The sequence below is a fragment of the Orcinus orca genome, chromosome 10, assembly GCF_937001465.1.
Source record: "Orcinus orca chromosome 10, mOrcOrc1.1, whole genome shotgun sequence".
Taxonomy (NCBI): Eukaryota; Metazoa; Chordata; class Mammalia; order Artiodactyla; family Delphinidae; genus Orcinus; species Orcinus orca.
The window spans coordinates 41,010,040-41,027,990 of record NC_064568.1 but is presented as its reverse complement, the minus strand read 5'-3'; the positions used below and the strand labels follow the sequence as shown (position 1 = coordinate 41,027,990).

General features: G+C 46.4%; 1 protein-coding gene across 9 annotated transcripts in view; it reads right to left on the bottom strand.

Annotated features, from left to right (window-relative positions):
- The window catches only part of LRRC2 (leucine rich repeat containing 2), a 57,673-nt gene that overhangs the window by 24,420 nt on the left and 15,302 nt on the right, over positions 1–17,951 (bottom strand). For 4 of the 9 annotated variants that reach the window (XM_049716307.1, XM_049716312.1, XM_049716310.1 and 1 more), the window contains 2 exons: positions 16,726–17,744; positions 14,866–15,014 (listed from right to left, as the gene is read on the bottom strand). The gene's annotated coding sequence lies outside the window, so the exon portion shown is untranslated. Of the gene's footprint in view, positions 1–5,977; positions 6,140–10,466; positions 10,741–13,111; positions 13,591–14,182; positions 14,247–14,865; positions 15,015–16,648; positions 17,745–17,951 lie in introns of those variants that run through there. The other 5 variants (XM_033413044.2, XM_049716309.1, XM_049716314.1 and 2 more) reach the window with 5 other exon arrangements.

Here is a 17,951-nt window from a genome sequence, read left to right as displayed (position 1 = left end):
GCGACATGAACCCTCACAGCTGCTGATCTCTGTTTATGTGGTTTCTCAAACACAAGGAAAGTCAGACTCAGGTACATCTTGGTCATCACCTCTTAGTGAGAACTAGCACAGTGTGTGGCACATAGTGGACCCTCCATAAATATTTGTTGAAAGACAAGTGAGTAAATGAATGAATGAAAGTGAGTAAAAGATTTGCATCCAGGTTGCTTCACTCTCAGCCCACTCAGTGAACTTTCTCTCTTCATTTTCCCACCTCATATTTACTATTTGTTTTAAGTCATTATTTGCTCACTGCCAAAAAAAAAAATTATCAGGACATAAAAGTGCATTTCAATATTCATTCCACTAAGCTATACTTATCTCCCTTATCGAAGTAAAATAAGTTTCTATATATTGTTTTAAACTTCCCCTACCTACAGCATCAAAATCTGGCTAAAGCCATTTCCTGATGTGCACAGATACACGGAGTGTCAGTTGGCAAACAGCACGGCTGTTGAATATTCTCTGTTCCAATTCCAGACACTTCTAAATAGCAGTCAGTGGGGATACAAAACCAAATATTTAAATCTTCTGACTCAAGTTTGTGCTCTCCACAAATGGCTTGCCAATATGAGTGGCAGAACTGGCTTATGTTTATGCAGCTGAACATTTGAGGTCAATAAGTTTAGTCTGAAGAGCTGAAAACACTGACCCCAGTTGATTTCCCTCTTTTCTTTAATTTCTGACATCTGGGACTGTCTTTTGTCTCCCTTAAAACTCTTTTACCTAAAGGGGATTTTTGACAAAGATGCAAATGGTGCAAGTTTTGTGTGGACATAAGTTTTTGATTCTCTTGGGTAAATACATATGAGTAGAATTGGAGGGTCATATGTTAACTCTATGTTTAACCTTTTCAGGAACTGCCAGACTGTTTTACAAAGCAGCTGCACCATTTTACATTCTCACCTGCAGTGTATGAGGGTTCCAGTAACTCCACATCCCCGCTGACACTTGTTATTATCTCTCTTTGTATTGTAGCCATCCCAGTGAGTGTGAAGGTTGTCCCTTGTTAGCATTTCCCTGATAGCTAATGATGTTGAGCATCTTTTTATGTGCTTTATGTGTTGAGCATCTTTTTATGTGTATACCTTCTTGGGAGAAATGTCTATTCAGATTCTTTGCCCATTTTTTAATTGGGCTATTTGTCTTTTTAGTGTTGAGTTGTAATAGTTCTTTATATAGTCTAGATACTGGTCCTTTGCCAGATATATGATTTGCAAAAATTTCTTCCCATCTTGTGAGCTGTCTTTTCACTTTCCTGATTCCATCCTTTTACTTTTAACCTAAATATATGGTTATAATCTATATGAGATTTTATAGACAGAATCTTGTTGATTCGCTTATTTAACTCATTTGGACAATTTCTGTCTTTTAATTGGTATGGTTAGGCAATTTACATTTAGTACAATTAAGGATATATTTACATTCAGGTCTATCATTTTATTATTCATTTTCTGTTTGAGCCCTCTTTTGTTTTCCTCTTTTATATTTTCCTGCCTTCTTTTCTGTTATCTGAACATTTTTTACTATTCCATCTTATTTTCTCTATTGTGTTTTTGACTATGCTTCTTCGTCTTTTCTTTTTCACGGTTGCCCTAGGGAGTATAAGATACATGCTTAACTTATCGTGGTCTACTTAGAAACAGTATTTTAACCACTTCAAGTGAGATATAGAAAGCTTATTACCTGGGCTTCCCTGGTGGCGCAGTGGTTGAGAGCCTGCCTACCAATGCAGGGGACATGGGTTCGAGCCCTGGTCCAGGAAGATCCCACATGCCGCGAAGCAACTAAGCCCGTGCGCCACAACTACTGAGCCTGTGCTCTAGAGCCCGTGAGCCACAACTACTGAGCCCGAGTGCTACAGTTACTGAAGCCCGCATGCCTAGAGCCCGTGCTCCGCAACAAGAGAAGCCACCGCAGTGAGAGGCCCGCACAACGCAAAGAAGAGTAGCTCCCACTCGCCGTAACTAGAGAAAGCCCACGAGCAGCAACGAAGACCCAACTCAGCCAAAAATAAATAAATAAAATAAATAAATTTATTAAAATAAAAAAGAAACCTTATTGCCATATAGATCCCCTTATGCTCTCACCTTTATGTTGTAGTTGTGCTGTGTATTATATCAGTCAGTGTTAGATTTCTTGGCTTCAGATCGTCAAACTTATTTCAAAGAACTCATGAGGAGGAAGCTAGCCTGTCATATCTACCCTGATATTTACCGTATCTGTTGTTCTTCCTTCATTCCTATTGTTCCAAGTTCCCCTCTGGTATCATTTGCTTTCTGTCTAAAAAACTTCCCTTAACAATTCTTTTAAAGGAGGTCTGCTGGCAAATTCTCCATTTTCCTTCTGAAGGAGGGCAGGAAGCCCACAGAGCAAATGGGCCACACAAGGCTCTGTTTTCTGTGTCAAGAGAGCTGCAGAAAGTTATTGCTAGCCAAGGCTGCCAGGTTGCAAAGGGACCATATTCTGTGCCCATGACTGGGGCAGGCTCCAGCAGATGTCCCACAATGCTGATTCTCCCCTGGGAAACGCAGGAAACCTCTTCCTACTACACTGTCACTCCAGCGTCCTTTACTGAGAAAGGTTAACAATGGTGTTCACTTCAAAGGACGAATACTTAAAGGAATTCCATTATATATCACAGAATACACACACTGAAGAGTGCATTCAGGTTGAGAGGCAATAAGTTGATAACTAACACAGTAAGTGATCAATTTGGTTGGGTTCAGACCTCACATTCCAACCTGCCCTCTGAGGTTGTGATTCCCACGTCAGATCAGTCTTCTGACTTTGCAGTGCTCTTCAGCTGTTCTGTGGGCGCCACCCAGTGGCCATCTGGGACAGGGGTTCTAACAGACTGCCAATGCTGCTTAGGGTCAGATCCATGCAGGTGCAGCTTGGGAAAGAGCCCAGGAGCTCATAAGCAACCTTTTGGGGTTGTTCTCCAGAGCTTCTCCCTCTCGGTGATCTCTCTGGTCCTTCTAGATTCCTGGGGCTTGCTTTTCAGTCCTCTGGCCAGAGACCTGGTGCTTTAGCTACCCTGCTTTGCTGTGCATGTCCTACAACTGCACTGTGTTGGGCCACACAGTGGGAGGACAGTGCAAGGAAAAAAGCAATGAGAGTTTCCTCCACCCTCTGGGGACCACAGCTCCTCTGCTCAGAAAGGAAGGATCCCTTATCCCAAAGGATGGGTGACGGAGGTCCTCCATTACCAACCTTCTCCCCGTCGCCCCTCACTGCTGCTACTACTACATAATCCCACGGGGGCCTAAGGCATTAGAGGGTGGAGCAAAGAAAAAGAAAAAAGACAGGGATTTACCCCCACGCTCTGAGCATTAGGAGCCTGCTTCTCACTCCTGGAACAAAATTAGGTGCTTTGTGCTCAATTCTGGGTTTCAGGCTGCCTTGAGTCCAGGCTGGGGAATACTGGAGGGGAAAAATGGGAAACAGACCACAGGTTCTGTTCTACTTTGAATTAGGGTGTCCTTCCCTTCTTCTCTTGCAACTGCTTACTTTTCAGGGTCTTCACATTGCTGTTCTGTGTAATAAGTCCAGGTTTTATAGCTACATTTAGTGGGAGAGACAAGGTGAAGTGTGCCTACTCCATCTTACCCCAAACCATAAATCTCTGCATTTATTTTTTCTTTTACCACTTTCCTTACTCTGTTACCTTCAGCTCAGGAGCACCTAAGCTGCAAAGGTCTTAAGGTCTAAATTTTTTTTTTTTTATTTTTTTTTTTATTTTTGGCTGTGTTGGGTCTTCGTTTCTGTGTGAGGGCTTTCTCCAGTTGCGGAGAGCGAGGGGCCACTCTTCATCGCCATGCGCAGGCCTCTTACTGTCGTGGCCTCTCTTGTTGCAGACCACAGGCTCCAGACGCGCAGGCTCGGTAGTTGTGGCTCACGGGCCTAGTTGCTCCGTGGCATGTGGGATCTTCCCAGACCAGGGCTCGAACCCGTGTCCCCTGCATTAGCAGGCGGATTCTCAACCACTGCGCCACCAGGGAAGCCCCAGGTCTAAATTTTTTTAAAGAGAAAGAATTAAGCAGCCTAGCTCCTTTGAGGAAATCTCTGCACATAATCCAAGTCTACACATAAAAGCAAACCAAAAAGCCAAAGTAAAATGAACTGCTTTTGAGCAGTGTGGACAGTGAGTCATCCAAGGGTACCTGAAGCTGGAAGACCCACCTGCTGTCCAGGGTGTGTGTGTTCTAGATCAGCCAGTCATGGCTCTGATTCTTTTGTGGAGTTTCCTTTATTTTCTCAGGCCAATAAATCCTTGAAGAGTAACCAGATCTGTACATTACTATGTACGATAATTTCTATGCATTAATTTAGAGAAATATAATTCAAGTCCCTATATTAGAGAAATGGTCTATTCTTGATGCCTTTGTGTTCTATTTTTAAACATTTGTAAACCAACATTAGTCTCAGTATTTTGGTGGGAAAGAGTCTATCCTGTCTGTCATCTAACCACGTTCACTATTTTCTCTGTGTTTTTGCCAAGCAGAGAAAGAGGTACTATCCTTCAACCAAGGGGGTTTTGAAAGTGCTAGGATTTAAATCAGGGTTTTGCCTATCAGATGTTCTATTTACAAATGTGTGTAATGAAAACTAGAGACTCTAAGAATGGTAAGTGATGACCATGTACGCTGGGGATCTACATTGTAACCTCCAGAGATCCTGCGAAGGTAAGAAATACCAGCTCCTAAATCCTGGGTCCAGCCCAGCTGCTGGCATCCTGTGCAGGACAGGGCTGAGTCCAGGCCTCCCTAGACAACTGGACGGGATGGACCTTAACCCAGGAGGTAGTAGCCCCATGGGCGGGTGCTGAGATTGGGAGAGTGGTTTTATGACAAGAGCCCGTAAGTCATTCCATCCAGGAAAAAAAGCCCCTTTGGGGAGCAGAGAGGAGGCAGATTCAGGGACAGATGCAGATGCCAGTCACTTAGCAGCTTGGGGGAAGGAGATTCCCCTGGCAAATTCACAAAGCTAATCTCTTCTTCAGAGCATGAACTCCATTCAACCCAGTCTTTCAGGCAAGTACATAAGATGTAATTTTCTAAGCATTAACTTGCTGCAGAGCTATAGAAATATCACCATGGTATGCTATACCAAAGCAGAAGAGAGAAAAATTACCCTCTCCAGGATCCAGTCTGGAAGCCCTCAACACAAGTAAAACAATAACCTCTCAGAGAAAACGTTTACAACCAAGGAGACTCTTCTGAGGCAGCATAAGAACGCAGAGCTTTAGCCTGGGCCTGCACTGAACTTGACAGCAAATATGCATGGTTCCAGGACTCTCATTCCAGTTCTTTGCTAGAGATCTGGCTTCCCATGGTGAGTGCAGAATCACAAGAACAAGCCTCCCTAGATTTGGCTGTACTGCCCATAGCCACAGAGCATCTTCCAGAGAAGAAAACACTTGGGGCTATGAGAAAGGAGGGAACCGCAGTGTCCCTCACTGCAACAGAAAGGACACTGGCACAGAGTGTGGTCAGATTCATTCCCCTCCAGTGCCGAGTGTTTCAGATTCTGAATGAAATGTCAACAGAGACTCTCAAAGGTTGGATTCACAGAGGAAAAAAAAAAATTTTTTCCTGCAAAAAGTGTTTGCTTTATTGCAAGGGTCAGCAAACTTTTTTAGTAAAGGGCAAGATAGTAAATATTTTATGTAAGTACAATACTTACATAACAAAAGAGAAAACTCTTGGCCTCTCTGCTTGCCTGGGGTGGGCCTGCCTGAGCACTGACCCTGCGTCCATGCTTCTGCCCAGTTGCCGCCTACCGGAGACATTCTCAGGACAAGAGCGACTGGCCCAAGACGGAAAGGCCTGGCAGGCCATGAGCACGGAGCAGGCAAGGGGGGACCTGCTACAGTCAGCTTCGCTCTCTGCCCCAGTGACACCCAGGTGCCCGTGTGTCCTCTCCTCCCACTCACCTCAAGTTGGGCAGCTGGTAAGTCTCCAGCTCTTGCACAGAGATTCGACTGCTTGGTGCCTGACAGTTGCCAACAGTAGAGTCTCCAATGTGTGAATGGCAACCAGTGCGGGCCTTGGGCAGCAGTGAGATACAGCTGGCCAGGTAGACAGGTGCTGAGAGTCTGGGGGAATGGGGACGGAGGGGGTTACTCCAGTTTGGTCTCCATGGCTGACGGTGCTAGCCTGCTCTGGCAGTGCCAGGCCTGAGAGCGATCATTTGCTAATCCCAGCTTTCGTGAACAATAAATGGCCGCAGCTTTCATTCCCCCAAGGTGCTAAGTGAGTGGCAACTGCATCTGTCCCTGAATCTGCCTCTCCTCTGCTCCCAAAAATGCCTTTTTTTTCCTGGAAAAAAAGCTTTGGTGGATGTGATGGCTTTAAATTATATGCACAAATTCTTTGACATTCTTCCCTCTAAAAAGGTAGAGCTTAATTCCTCTCTCCTTGAGATTGGGCTGGACGTAGTGACTCACTTCTAAGGAATATAATGTGGTGAAAGTGATGGTGTGCGACTTCTGAGACTCAGTCCCATAAGGTATTGCTCTCTCTCTCGGATTACTCACTCTGGGGAAAGCCAGGCACCATGTCCTGAGGATGCTCAAGCAGCTCTATGGAGAAGCTTCCTGTGGAGAGAAACTGCGGCCTCCTGCCAACAGCCGTGTGGGTGGACGCTGTCTTAACAGCAGATCCTAAAGCCCCAGTCAAGCCTTCAGATGACTGTAGCCCTGGCCAAAATCTAGACCTCATGAAAGACCCTGAGCCAGAAACCAGGTTTCTGACCCTTAGAAGCTGTGGGATAACAAGTGTTTATCATTTGAAGATGTTAAGTGCTGGGGTAATTTTTATGCAGCAATAAATAACTAATAAAGTGAACAGTAAAATAAGAGGCACTTATAAAAATCAGTCTTAATTTACAGTGACATCTGGTGTCTATATCCAGCTGCTTCCTTGACATACCCACTTGGATATCTCACACATATCTCAAAAGAAACATGATTCCCTCCAAACTCACTCATTTAGAATCTATCCATCCCTGTCTGCCTTAATTCCCCATCTCGACAATGACTCCATGTTTATCTGGTGGTCACTCCTTTATGCTTTCTGTTTCCTCACCCTGACCACCCAATATATGGACATGCACACACACACACACACACACACACACACACTCATTCACACATCTAATTTATTCTGTAGGGGCATGTGTTTCTCACCACCAATTTCTGCCACATCTGGCCTCAGTTGTGCAAAAGCCTCTCAGCTGGTCTCCTGACTTCCCACTCACCCACATCCAATCCATTTGCTACACGACGGTGAGCATCACCATCACCAAAGAGAACTGGATCATGCTGCCACCTGGCCCAAGTCCTCCAGAGACTTCCCTTTGGAATGAGAGGGAGATCCCAGCCCCTCACAGGGCCCAGTAAGACCCTGGCACGACCTGCCCTCAGACAGCCCCTCCCACTCACCCCCACTGCTCTCCTCCTCCGAGCCCGTCCACCACCTGCTTCTTCCCACCTCAGACCCTGCAAACGCTGCTCCCTCTGCCTAGACGTTCCCCCCATTCACACGACTCTCCCCACCCTGACACCCCTGAATTCAACTTCTGCGTTCCCTCCTCAGCGTGGCCTCCCCTGTCTCTTCATCTAAGGTAGAGCCTCCTGCTACTCTCTCTCTCAGACTATTGCTTACTTACTTCACAGCACATAATACAAGTTGAATCATTTGACCATTTGTTTAATTATACTTTATCTGTCCATGGACGGAACTACGGTTTCCGGACGGGAGCAACCACCTGAGGGGCCCCAGACTTGGGCTCAGAGCCTGGCCCCTCAAGTCAGCCACCGACACTAGGTCACTCAGTAACAGACGCCAGGCTCCCACTTCTGAGCCTCAACCCAGAAATTCTGGGTATGGAGCCAGTTTACTTGGTATGTATTTCTGTTCTTTGATTCCCAGGAACCCTAAAGAACTGACATCTGGGGACACTCATTAAATGCAGAAAGATGAATGTCCTTGCCTCTGAGCTCTCAATCTGGAGGGGCGAACAGATGTTTAAAGGGATACATTTCAATGCAGCATGTGGATTCGACAACAGAGACTGAAGGAGCGGCTGTGCAAGCCAGAAGAGGAGAGATGCCCTCCAGTGCGTGATGGGGGTGGGAGCAGGGGGTCAGGGAGAGTCCTGCCGGGACTGTGAGGAAGGCGGAAGGACCACTCTTCTGGGTTTGATCGAAGAGTTTTCCATGCTCCCTCCCCAAGCCAGCTATATCAGAATCACTTACAGAACCAGCTGCGATCCCGAGCCAGAGGACATGACCGGAAAAACACATCCTTTGGCAGCAGAACACTAGTCTCCACTTAGAATCATATGCCAGGGTTCCAGGTGGGAGGGGGGACTTTCTGGTCACCTAGTCCTCTCACTTCTTGTCAAATGACAGGCTGGGCTGGAAGAGGGCGGGGGTGGGGTACAGGGCTTATATCTCAGAGAATTTGAGGTGTGAAGGCCCTGGGAGAGTCTGGGAGGAGACTCAACAAAGTCCACGATACAGGTGCCAAGCCATCCTTGGTTCTCCCTCTGCGAGGCTGGGAGGGGGACAGCAGCAGAGGGGGTGAGGGGAGAAGGGCATGGAGCTGGTGCCGGGGGGTCACCTGGACCAGCCATGGGGAGAGAGGCCTGGCTCCCCTCCTCCCCACCTGCCCCTTAGAGCCCCCCAGATCCATCTTCCCTTTGGACTGACCAGCTCCAGGCCTTCCACAGCATTTTCCAGGTGTATCCGCCAGGTGCAGAAGACACCTATCACCAGCCTTGCTGGATCCAGGGGAATGACTGTAACCGATGGGAACTTCTGGTGACACCAAGGTACAGTGGAGGCAATAATATGACAGACCAGGGGCTTTAATGGCCCACAAATTCCTTTCTATCCTCACATAAGGCCACTGCCTGGACCCCAGAGTTGGAACAGAGTGAGATTTCTGATAGAAACAGTGGGGGAAATAGAGGGTAAATATTCAAGTGAGGTCAGTCACAGTAGTCACAATATTTCTGCCAAATTCTAAATTAAATTATATTTTATGTCACCTGATCAGTGTTCCCCTGGGGACGCACATTATTTTACGGTAATTTGTTAAAGTAGAAAATCTGGCCAAGGGAGGCAGAGGCTCCAGACAGGATTAAGAGGACAGTCTCAGGGTCAGGACAGTCTCAGGGCTGGAGTCCTGCCTCCCCCGCCTACTGCTGCATGTCCCTGAGACGGCTACCTAACCTCTCTGAACCTCGGTGTTCTCATCTGGACACGGTGCGACAGCAGCACTGAGCTCATAGGGTTAGTGGAAGGATCACGCGTGATAATTTGTGTCACGTACTTAAGACAGTACCTGGCACCTAGTAAACCTCAAAAAATGTCAGTTATTTAAAGAAAAAAAAGAAATTAAGACAGACATTGTTCCCAGTTATATATGAGATAAGAACAAAAGGTACATGAGCATCTGGGGATTTTTCTCTATCAGGTATGGTTACAGAGGTTCTATGGGAGAACACCCAGCTCCTAAGTTATGGGAGAGGATTTGGTCCATCAGAAGAGCCGCCACGCAGTGGTTAAGAATCCACCTGCCAATGCAGGGGACATGGATTCGAGCCCTGGTCCGGGAAGATCCCGCCTGCGGCAGAGCAACTAAGCCCGTGCGCCACAATTACTGAGCCTGCGCTCTAGAGCCCACGAACCACAACTACTGAAGCCCGCGTGTCTAGAGCCTGTGCTCTGCAACAAAGAGAAGCCACCGCAATGAGAAGCCCGTGCACAGCAAAAAAGAGTAGCACCTGCTCGTGGCAACTAGAGAAAGCCCGTGCGCAGCAACGAAGACCCAACGTAGCCCCCCCCAAAAAAATGTATATATATATATGTATGTATGTATAAAAGAAGAGCCACCAGCACAGTCAAACTGCTTACAAAACCAGACAATTCTCTTCCGGGTTCTAATCACTCTCCCACCCTCACCCCCACGCCTCTCCTGGAGGACAGACTTCCCCGGCCAGATGTCAATCATCCCTTTCAGGGCACTGAAGAAGCACAGAGTTGATTTATCACCCCTGGACACACTGTGGACCAGAAAGTTTTGAGCTCAGCCTTGGGAACAAGGGTGATGCTGAGAGTAACCCACTAGCAAGAGCCGGAGTGTGGAGACCCGGCCACAGCAGCAGCCCAGCTACCTAGACCGGCCCACTCACAGGCTCTCCTTCCGCATTCAATTCCAGGCCCTGCATAATCCTCAATCCGTGTTCGTTTGGGAGGTTCACCCCTGTCAAGCCTCAGCACAGCAGGGACAGACATAAACAAGGAAGCACTGTCCCCCGCCCCCTCCACAGGTGCCCCATGCCCCTACCCTCGCCTTCCCCACAATCCCCCAGTTTCAGGAGCAGCCGCGCACTCACCCCCCACGCCCACCTACCCGCGAATGGGCTGCAGCCCTGAGCCCCTGCCGCTGCCTGCCGAGTGGAATCCGAGCCTGTTTACTCCGCAGCAGCGACTCACTGGGGCCAGAAGCGCTCCAACTGCCCCAGCTTCCCGGCTTGTGCGCTAATGGGCTATGTTTGTAGGCTGATAATATGATCTGTAGGACATGTGCTGATAAACTATCTATCTATTCTATGTGACTCAGCCCAGCGTGAGACAAAACAGACTTGGGCGGGGAGGGCTTGTCACAGCGTAAACGATGTGCCGGCCAATCTGAGCCATATAACCCGGGATTATCTGCACCTCCCTGCAGGTGGCGGGGCGCCTTTCAACATTGGACATCCTGAAGTGTGCTAAAAAAAAACAGGTCAGAGAAGGCAAAGGGTGACATATTCTTAGCCCGCTAAGCTGGAAACCAAACTGAAAGCAGGATGAGAAAGCCATACGACCAAGGAAATGTAATTTTTTTTTTTCAGTATTTGAAGCAGATGTCCAAGGTCTTGATTTCATCCTTACATTTTTTTCTTAATTTTATTTAATTTAAGAAATTAATTTCCTAAAACATATGTGAGTTTAGGTTCTCTTTAGAGATTTTACTATTTCAGCAAATATGTTTTCCTGATATCCAACAGTGGGACAACATGACAGTTAACAAGCAGCAATTGTGCCTACACAACCCCTTGGTGCCCCTTCACGGCCACAGTTCCTCATACACCTTCACCCTACAACAGAAAAACGCCTTTTGTCTAATATATACATAATAACTCTAATTACAAAATAGTTTGATTTCTGAAGGACTATTTCCATAATGGAACATTTTCTGTTTGTTGACATTTTAATTAAATTACCATTTTTAATTGTATACTAAGTTAGTGGGGCTCAAATTAATCTTTGTGACTATATTGAATCATACCTCTAAAATGTTAGATGTGCTTTTTATTACTTAGGATAGAATTTTCATATTATGTTTCTCTTTTGATAAATAATGTAAGTTACCTAGTTAGTAATTAATGTTTAGTTTGCATTTTGTTTTCTTTTTTTTTCTGGTATCCTCAACTAAAGAATATAAATTGAAAAAGCAGTTTCAGTTCACATTCTACTTGAATACCATTTCAATTTATAAGAGAGAGAAACATTCAAAAGCTTAATCATATTTAAGTGGAAAAAATTTTTTCCCACAAATGCATTCAGAATACAATGGGATTGGGCTTCCCTGGTGATGCAGTGGTTAAGAATCCACCTGCCAATGCAGGGAACACAGGTTCGAGCCCTGGTTCGGGAAGATCCCACATGCCTTGGAGCAACTAAGCCCGTGGGCCACTACTACTGAGCCTGCACTCTAGAGCCCGCAAGCCACAACTACTGAGCCCATAAGCCACAACTACTGAAGCCCACGCGCCTAGAGCCCGTGCTCCGCAACAAGAGAAGCCAACACAATGAGAAGCCTGCACACCGCAACAAAGAGTGGCCCCTGCTCACCGCAACTAGAGAAAGCCCGCGTGCAACAACGAAGACCCAACACAGCCAAAAATAAATAAATAAAAATAAAATTTTTTAAAAAATACAATGGGATGCCTTTATGATGCTGATTGGAGGAACAGGCCACAGTCATCAGACTATAATGATGTGCACTCAACAGGATCGAGGAATTTAGCAAATGAAAATAACTTTCAGTTACATTTGAATTTCAGATAAATAGCAAATAATTTTTTAATATGTGTCTCAAATACTACATGAGTCATACTAAAAAATTATTTGTTGTTTCTCTGAAATTTAAATATAAGTGAGTGGCCTGTATTTTACATGGCAACCCTCCACCCAAACCACCCAAGACCTTACTAAAATGCTGAGTTGGCTGCAAGAGGCCAGAGAAGGGCTGAGAGTCTGTATCTCTAACAAGTTCCAGGTGATGTGGAAGTTGCTGGTCCAGAGACCATATTGTGAGTGGCAAGGATCTAGAATTAGCATAGTCTGGTGCAGTGATACCGAGGACTGGCTTCTCACTGGCATGGCCTGGATAGACCCCTCTGCCCCTCAGAAGTTCTGACTTAGTAAGTCTGGGACAGGGGTCCAGGGGTCGATATTTTCAGCATGCTCCACAGGAGTTGTTGTTTCTGATTCACAGGCAGGGATGTGAACCAGGAAATATTTTAAAATACAAAAGGTACCATGTTCATGCAAGGAATTATTATTGCATTAAACTCACTCTGTGCAGTTTGTTGTATCGCTGGGCTAAGTGTGTCCAGAAAGACCTTCCAGTTTCTGAGCTCCCAAGGGGCAGCAGATAGGATTGTGCCCTGCAGTCTTCACATCCCAGTGTCCCCTTACAGCTGGAAGCAGCCCAACTCCTAACAGCCTTATTATTACCAACCCTGGCCACTTTCTTAGAGCTCAACATTTTTTTTATGCAATTCAGTTCCAGCTGGGCTTGTAAACTCATGAAACGCAGTCCAAAGACCACAGCTCCAGCTTCTCCACGGGGAGGTGTGTATGTTTGCCTCACATCCAAAGGGGTTCCACACACAAGCTCACCCAGATACCCACAGGGGACTGAATGCTTTCTCACAGCCACTCTGAGTCTAGGATTCCTGTTGGAACATTGAGTCACACGCACCACGAAGCTTTCTTCCAAGTAAATACCTGGTTTCCAGAGTTTCCAGAGTGGGGTGCACTTCAAAGGGCCCAGGCTCATTTGCATACAGGAAATCTTCTCCCTGGAGCACCTTCACCCATCTCTGACACAGCTTGGGTTTTGCACTTTGGCCTCCCTCATCCCTCCACTTGCATTTCATCCATTTCAAAACCGTTAAGAGCTGTGAAGAATGCCTGAATGCAATCAGATACAAAATCCACTTAAGAAGCACTTTAAAATGAGATCCTCCAGGTCTTGTGAAACCAAGTGGGACCCCAGCTTGCCTTCCCAAGTCTCACTCCAAGAAGTCTGTCTGCCCATCCATTTGTCTGTCAGGGGCCACTGACCTTGATCTGGTCAGCAGGGATCAGGAAGTGACTGCTCCTTCCCCATCAACAGTTTTTTCATAACACTAAAATGGCACTTGGCATAGACTACTGGGCTCATCTTATCTAGGGGGAAGGGGAAAGGGAGCAGAAGCCCAATCTTGGAGATCACTGTCTCTCCCAATATGCTCAGCACATATAGCTGGTCAGTAAATATTTGTTGAATTAGATTGGAAGGAAAAAAATTTTGGTGAGAATTCTAAACTATAGTCATGTCTAAAAGTCTAAATCAGAATCCCTTGCCCTACCATGGTTTCCAGTAAATACATCAGGACTATCTCATCTTGTATACGGTGAACTCTCTTGAATAAGTTGCCCAGAATTTGGCACTGCTTGGAGTACTTAGGATTGACTTTTTTTCCCCTTTACTGTTGCGGGGAGGGAGTGTTCTTTGTTGTATTTCCTGGCTCAGGCTAGGAGGCGCAATTTGTTTTCCTTTGGAGCTTCTCAAAGACCTAGTCCACGCCCGCCTCACCTTCCCTTTTAGAAAGTAAGGCTGAAATGTAACGCTGAGTCAGCCACAAATGTGGCAGATGGTATAAGATTTAGCCAAAAGGAAACCAGCACAGGCAAACACTGCACTAGAGGCTGGGGAAGCGAGATTTCCAGGAGACCAGGTTTCTGGATCTCCTAGTCTGAGGGATAAGGCATAGGGGGAGGGGCTGGTGAAAGACAAGAAAACCAGCAATTTACCACAGTGTTGACAAAATGAGGGAAACTCCAGTTCAAGTTCCCTCTAAGAACCACCTGCCAGTCCCTAGAAAAAGAAATACAAGCATCCAATAAACATAACAGTGCAAATCCAAACAACAACAGGATACTATCTTCACATACAGAATTGGCAAAAATTCAGACGCTTGCTGCAGCCAGCTGGTAAGGACCTGCAGGATCTGTGTGGAAGGGAGGAGAAGGGAGGGACAGGACACCGGTGCTGCCTTCCTGGAAAATAATTTGGAAATGTCCCCCCTTTAACCAAGCAGTTCCAGTGCCAGAAGTTTATCGGCTAGATATATTCCCAAGCAATCACCAGGATATACATATAAGGGAGTTCACTGCAGAACACAGAAACACACCAAGTGATTCCTGATAAGACAGTTTATGATACGTCTACATAGAAATTCATATGATACAGTCCCCACCCCCTGCACACACATACACAAATGTAGTCCCCTCTTAAGCCCTTCTCTGTCCCTCTTACCCAATTTCTGTAACAGTATAGCTCTAAAATGGCTCGTTTGAGCAGTCTTCCCTACTGAGTTTGAAGATTTTTGAGAGCAAGAATCTATTCTTCTAAACCCCACACAGAGGTCTGTAGCAAATACAGAATAGGTTTCCAGTGGCTGTTTGTTAAATGGTGAAAACAGAAAGCCATTTACTTGATGAACGGGCGAGGGCTCCACTTCTGACAGTTACTTGAGTTTTATCAGAAGCTGTTGGGCGCTGAGCTTGGTGGGATAAGAGGCCTCGCATTCCTCAGCTGGAGAAATTCCCCGGCCTGGCTTGCCGCTCTCCCCCATCTTCTGGCCTGAGGGGAAAATGACAGAAGTAAGACACAAAGTGCCCCTAGGAATCCTATGATAAGAGTAGGCTTTGACCTTAAAACCTCCTCATTGTGCTGCAGAAATGGCTGCTCTGTTTATTAACTATTCAGTTGGGGGTTAATTCTAAATGGTCTCGACCACTGAAATGTTCGAATTGGCTTTTTAAAACTATCCTACCTCCAAATGTGTTTTCTTCCTTGAATTTGAGACAGACACTGGAAGTTTCTCTTTTGATTACGATGTTTTGTTTCGACTATTCTTGGTTGGTTGGATGGTTTTAAGGCAAATTCTTACTTGTATATTTTAAACACACACAACTCTGTCTCTCTTGCCCCAGTGTTTAACACAGGACAGCTCAGAGTTGTCGAAGCCAAGTTCGTGTGCCCAATGCATGTTTCGGTCTGTTTGGCCCCTTTGTGCATTGGCACACGAACTTGGGTTTGACAACAAGAGGGCGATACTGAACCGTCCTGAGACCAAGACCATTTGTTTGTCAGTGCCCTCCATAAGGGAGGAGGTGGCCCCCATTCCAGGGTCTCCCATCCCCAGGCCCTCCGTGGGTCTCTAACACAGTACTCACTGGCCAGATGCTGGGTGGCATCTGTCAGTCGGCAGTGACCGAGCAGAGGTGTCCAGTGGCCGTCCCAGGGTCACCAATCAACTCCCCACCCAGACACAGCCACACAACTACAATCACTGATTATCGTCCTTTATCCCCCCTACTACGCAGTGGGGCCACCTCTCACCACTGTGTCCCCAGAGCCTAGCCCTTGACCGGTAACATAGTAGACTCATTAAGTACTTGTTGAATGAACAGTCTCCGGGCCGCCAGCCCGATAGCAAATGTCTGGCCACTCAGGCACCTCTGCCCTCCCCTCCCCCTCATTTCTTCCTAACTCAAAACTTCGCCCAGATTCTGTCTAGTGCATACACTTGACTTTCTTTGGCCTCTGTACCCGTGGGGAATGCAGATCTTTTCAGTGAGTTCCAGTCTTTGGGTACACAGAGATTCTGTGTGGGCTGCAGGCTGAACACACCAGCCATGCAGACTCGGGGCCTTGGTTCCCTCCTGAAAGTGGGGAGGTGATTTCCAGGGGTCCTAATTCAAGTCCTAAAAGTTCCACAAGAGCCCCTTTAAATAAGGAAGTGTCAATGCAGGGGTGGTGTCCTGCTGCCAGTTCTGCCACAGACCTGCCCAGCCTCTGTGGAAAAAGACATTTAAGTCCACGGATGGGATTCTTTGGTTCATCCATAAAATGAGACTAATATTGCCAATGCTGTTATCTACTTAGCACACCGGATTGTTGAGGACTGTGAAGCACAAAGTGTACTAAGAATGTACTGTACTTTCTTTAAGCCTCCGTGCAACTCCTGGGGTTGGGTGATTAGCTTTCTCCTCTGCACTGGCCTTCCCCATATCCAGCTTCTAGAGCTGCAGGCCAAGTTCCCCATTCTCTCTGAATCTCAGCGAGACACTTGAAGCTTTTTAACAAGTTGAAAGGCCACACAGGGAGTTGAAGCACAGCAGGAATTAGTGAGCTGCTGTGGAGTAAAAATGCTACCAGCTATAAGTAAATGGGTTGCATCGCATCCCACCATTGCTTTGATGGGGACCTACCTCCCACTAAAAATAATTTAAAGTTTAATTCTCCCAAGATGCAGGTGTAGAAGCAAATAACAGCTCTTCTTTAGCACCTGTGGACCTGTTGCCTTCACAGAGGTAGACACGGATGCTGAAATGGCTTCAGATGCTGCTGCCAATTCGTTTTGCCACGGTGTAAATCCAATGGACAGAGATGGGTGACAAGAGAACTGAAACAGGAGGGAAGGGGGCAGGGCACAACCTTTCAAGAATAACACAGTGGTTGAGAAAAACTGGAGACGACAAACACTGGTTAGATAAAGATGCAGATGTAGAGAATGGACTTGAGGTCACAGGGAGGGGGAAGGGTAAGCTGGGACGAAGTGAGAGAGTAGCATGGACTCTCTCTACTACCAAATGTAAAATAGATAGCTAGTGGGAAGCAGCTGCAGAGCACAGAGAGATCAGCTCAGTGCTTGGTGACCACCTAGAGGGGTGGGAGGGAGATGCAAGAGGGAGGGGATATGGGGATATATGTATAGCCGATTCACTTTGTTATACAGCAGAAACTAACACAACATTGTAAAGCAATTATAATCCAATAAAGATGTTAAAAAAAAAAACAAAAAAAAAAACTGGTTAGAGCTGACCAGGCCCAAGATGGTGGAAGATTTGACTCCCAGTAGACCTTGAGCTCATTATGCACTCATTGTAATATATTAGCATATGCTAAATAACACACCCACAGGCGCCATGACAGTTCCAAGGCTGACCATAAAAGGCCAAAATGTGGGCGGTGGCCCAACTCCTGGAAATCCCTGCCTCTTCCCCAAGAGTCTCTTTCCCAAGAGACTCTTTGCTCAAGAGTCCAGTACTGCAAGACAAGTGTTGGGTAAAAGGAAAGATAGCCTTACTGAGGAAGCCAGCAACCCTGGGGAGATGGTAGACTCATGTCACAAAGACCCAAACCCCCAGGTTTTGCTTGGGAAAAGAGGGAAAAGGGTTACGTGTAGGGGAGGGGTCAGTCTTCTATTTTCAGAGATGATTGTCTCATCACGCGGTTCCAAGTAGCCGTCAGGTCTCGATTGTGGTTGGAACGTTATCTGACCCATAAATCTTTGGTCACTTAGTCCTGGAGAATAAGGAACAAGGGTGAAGTCTATAGAAAAACTAATCCTCAATCTCGATACACATCAAGCAGCAAGCAGTTTCTCCATCAGCGGCAAGCTAAGCTAGGCTAATGGTAGAAGTCAGGCATAGTAATAATTAAGAAATATATTGGGGGGAATTCCCTGTTAGTCCAGTGGTTAGGACTACATGGTTCCACTGTCGGGGTCAT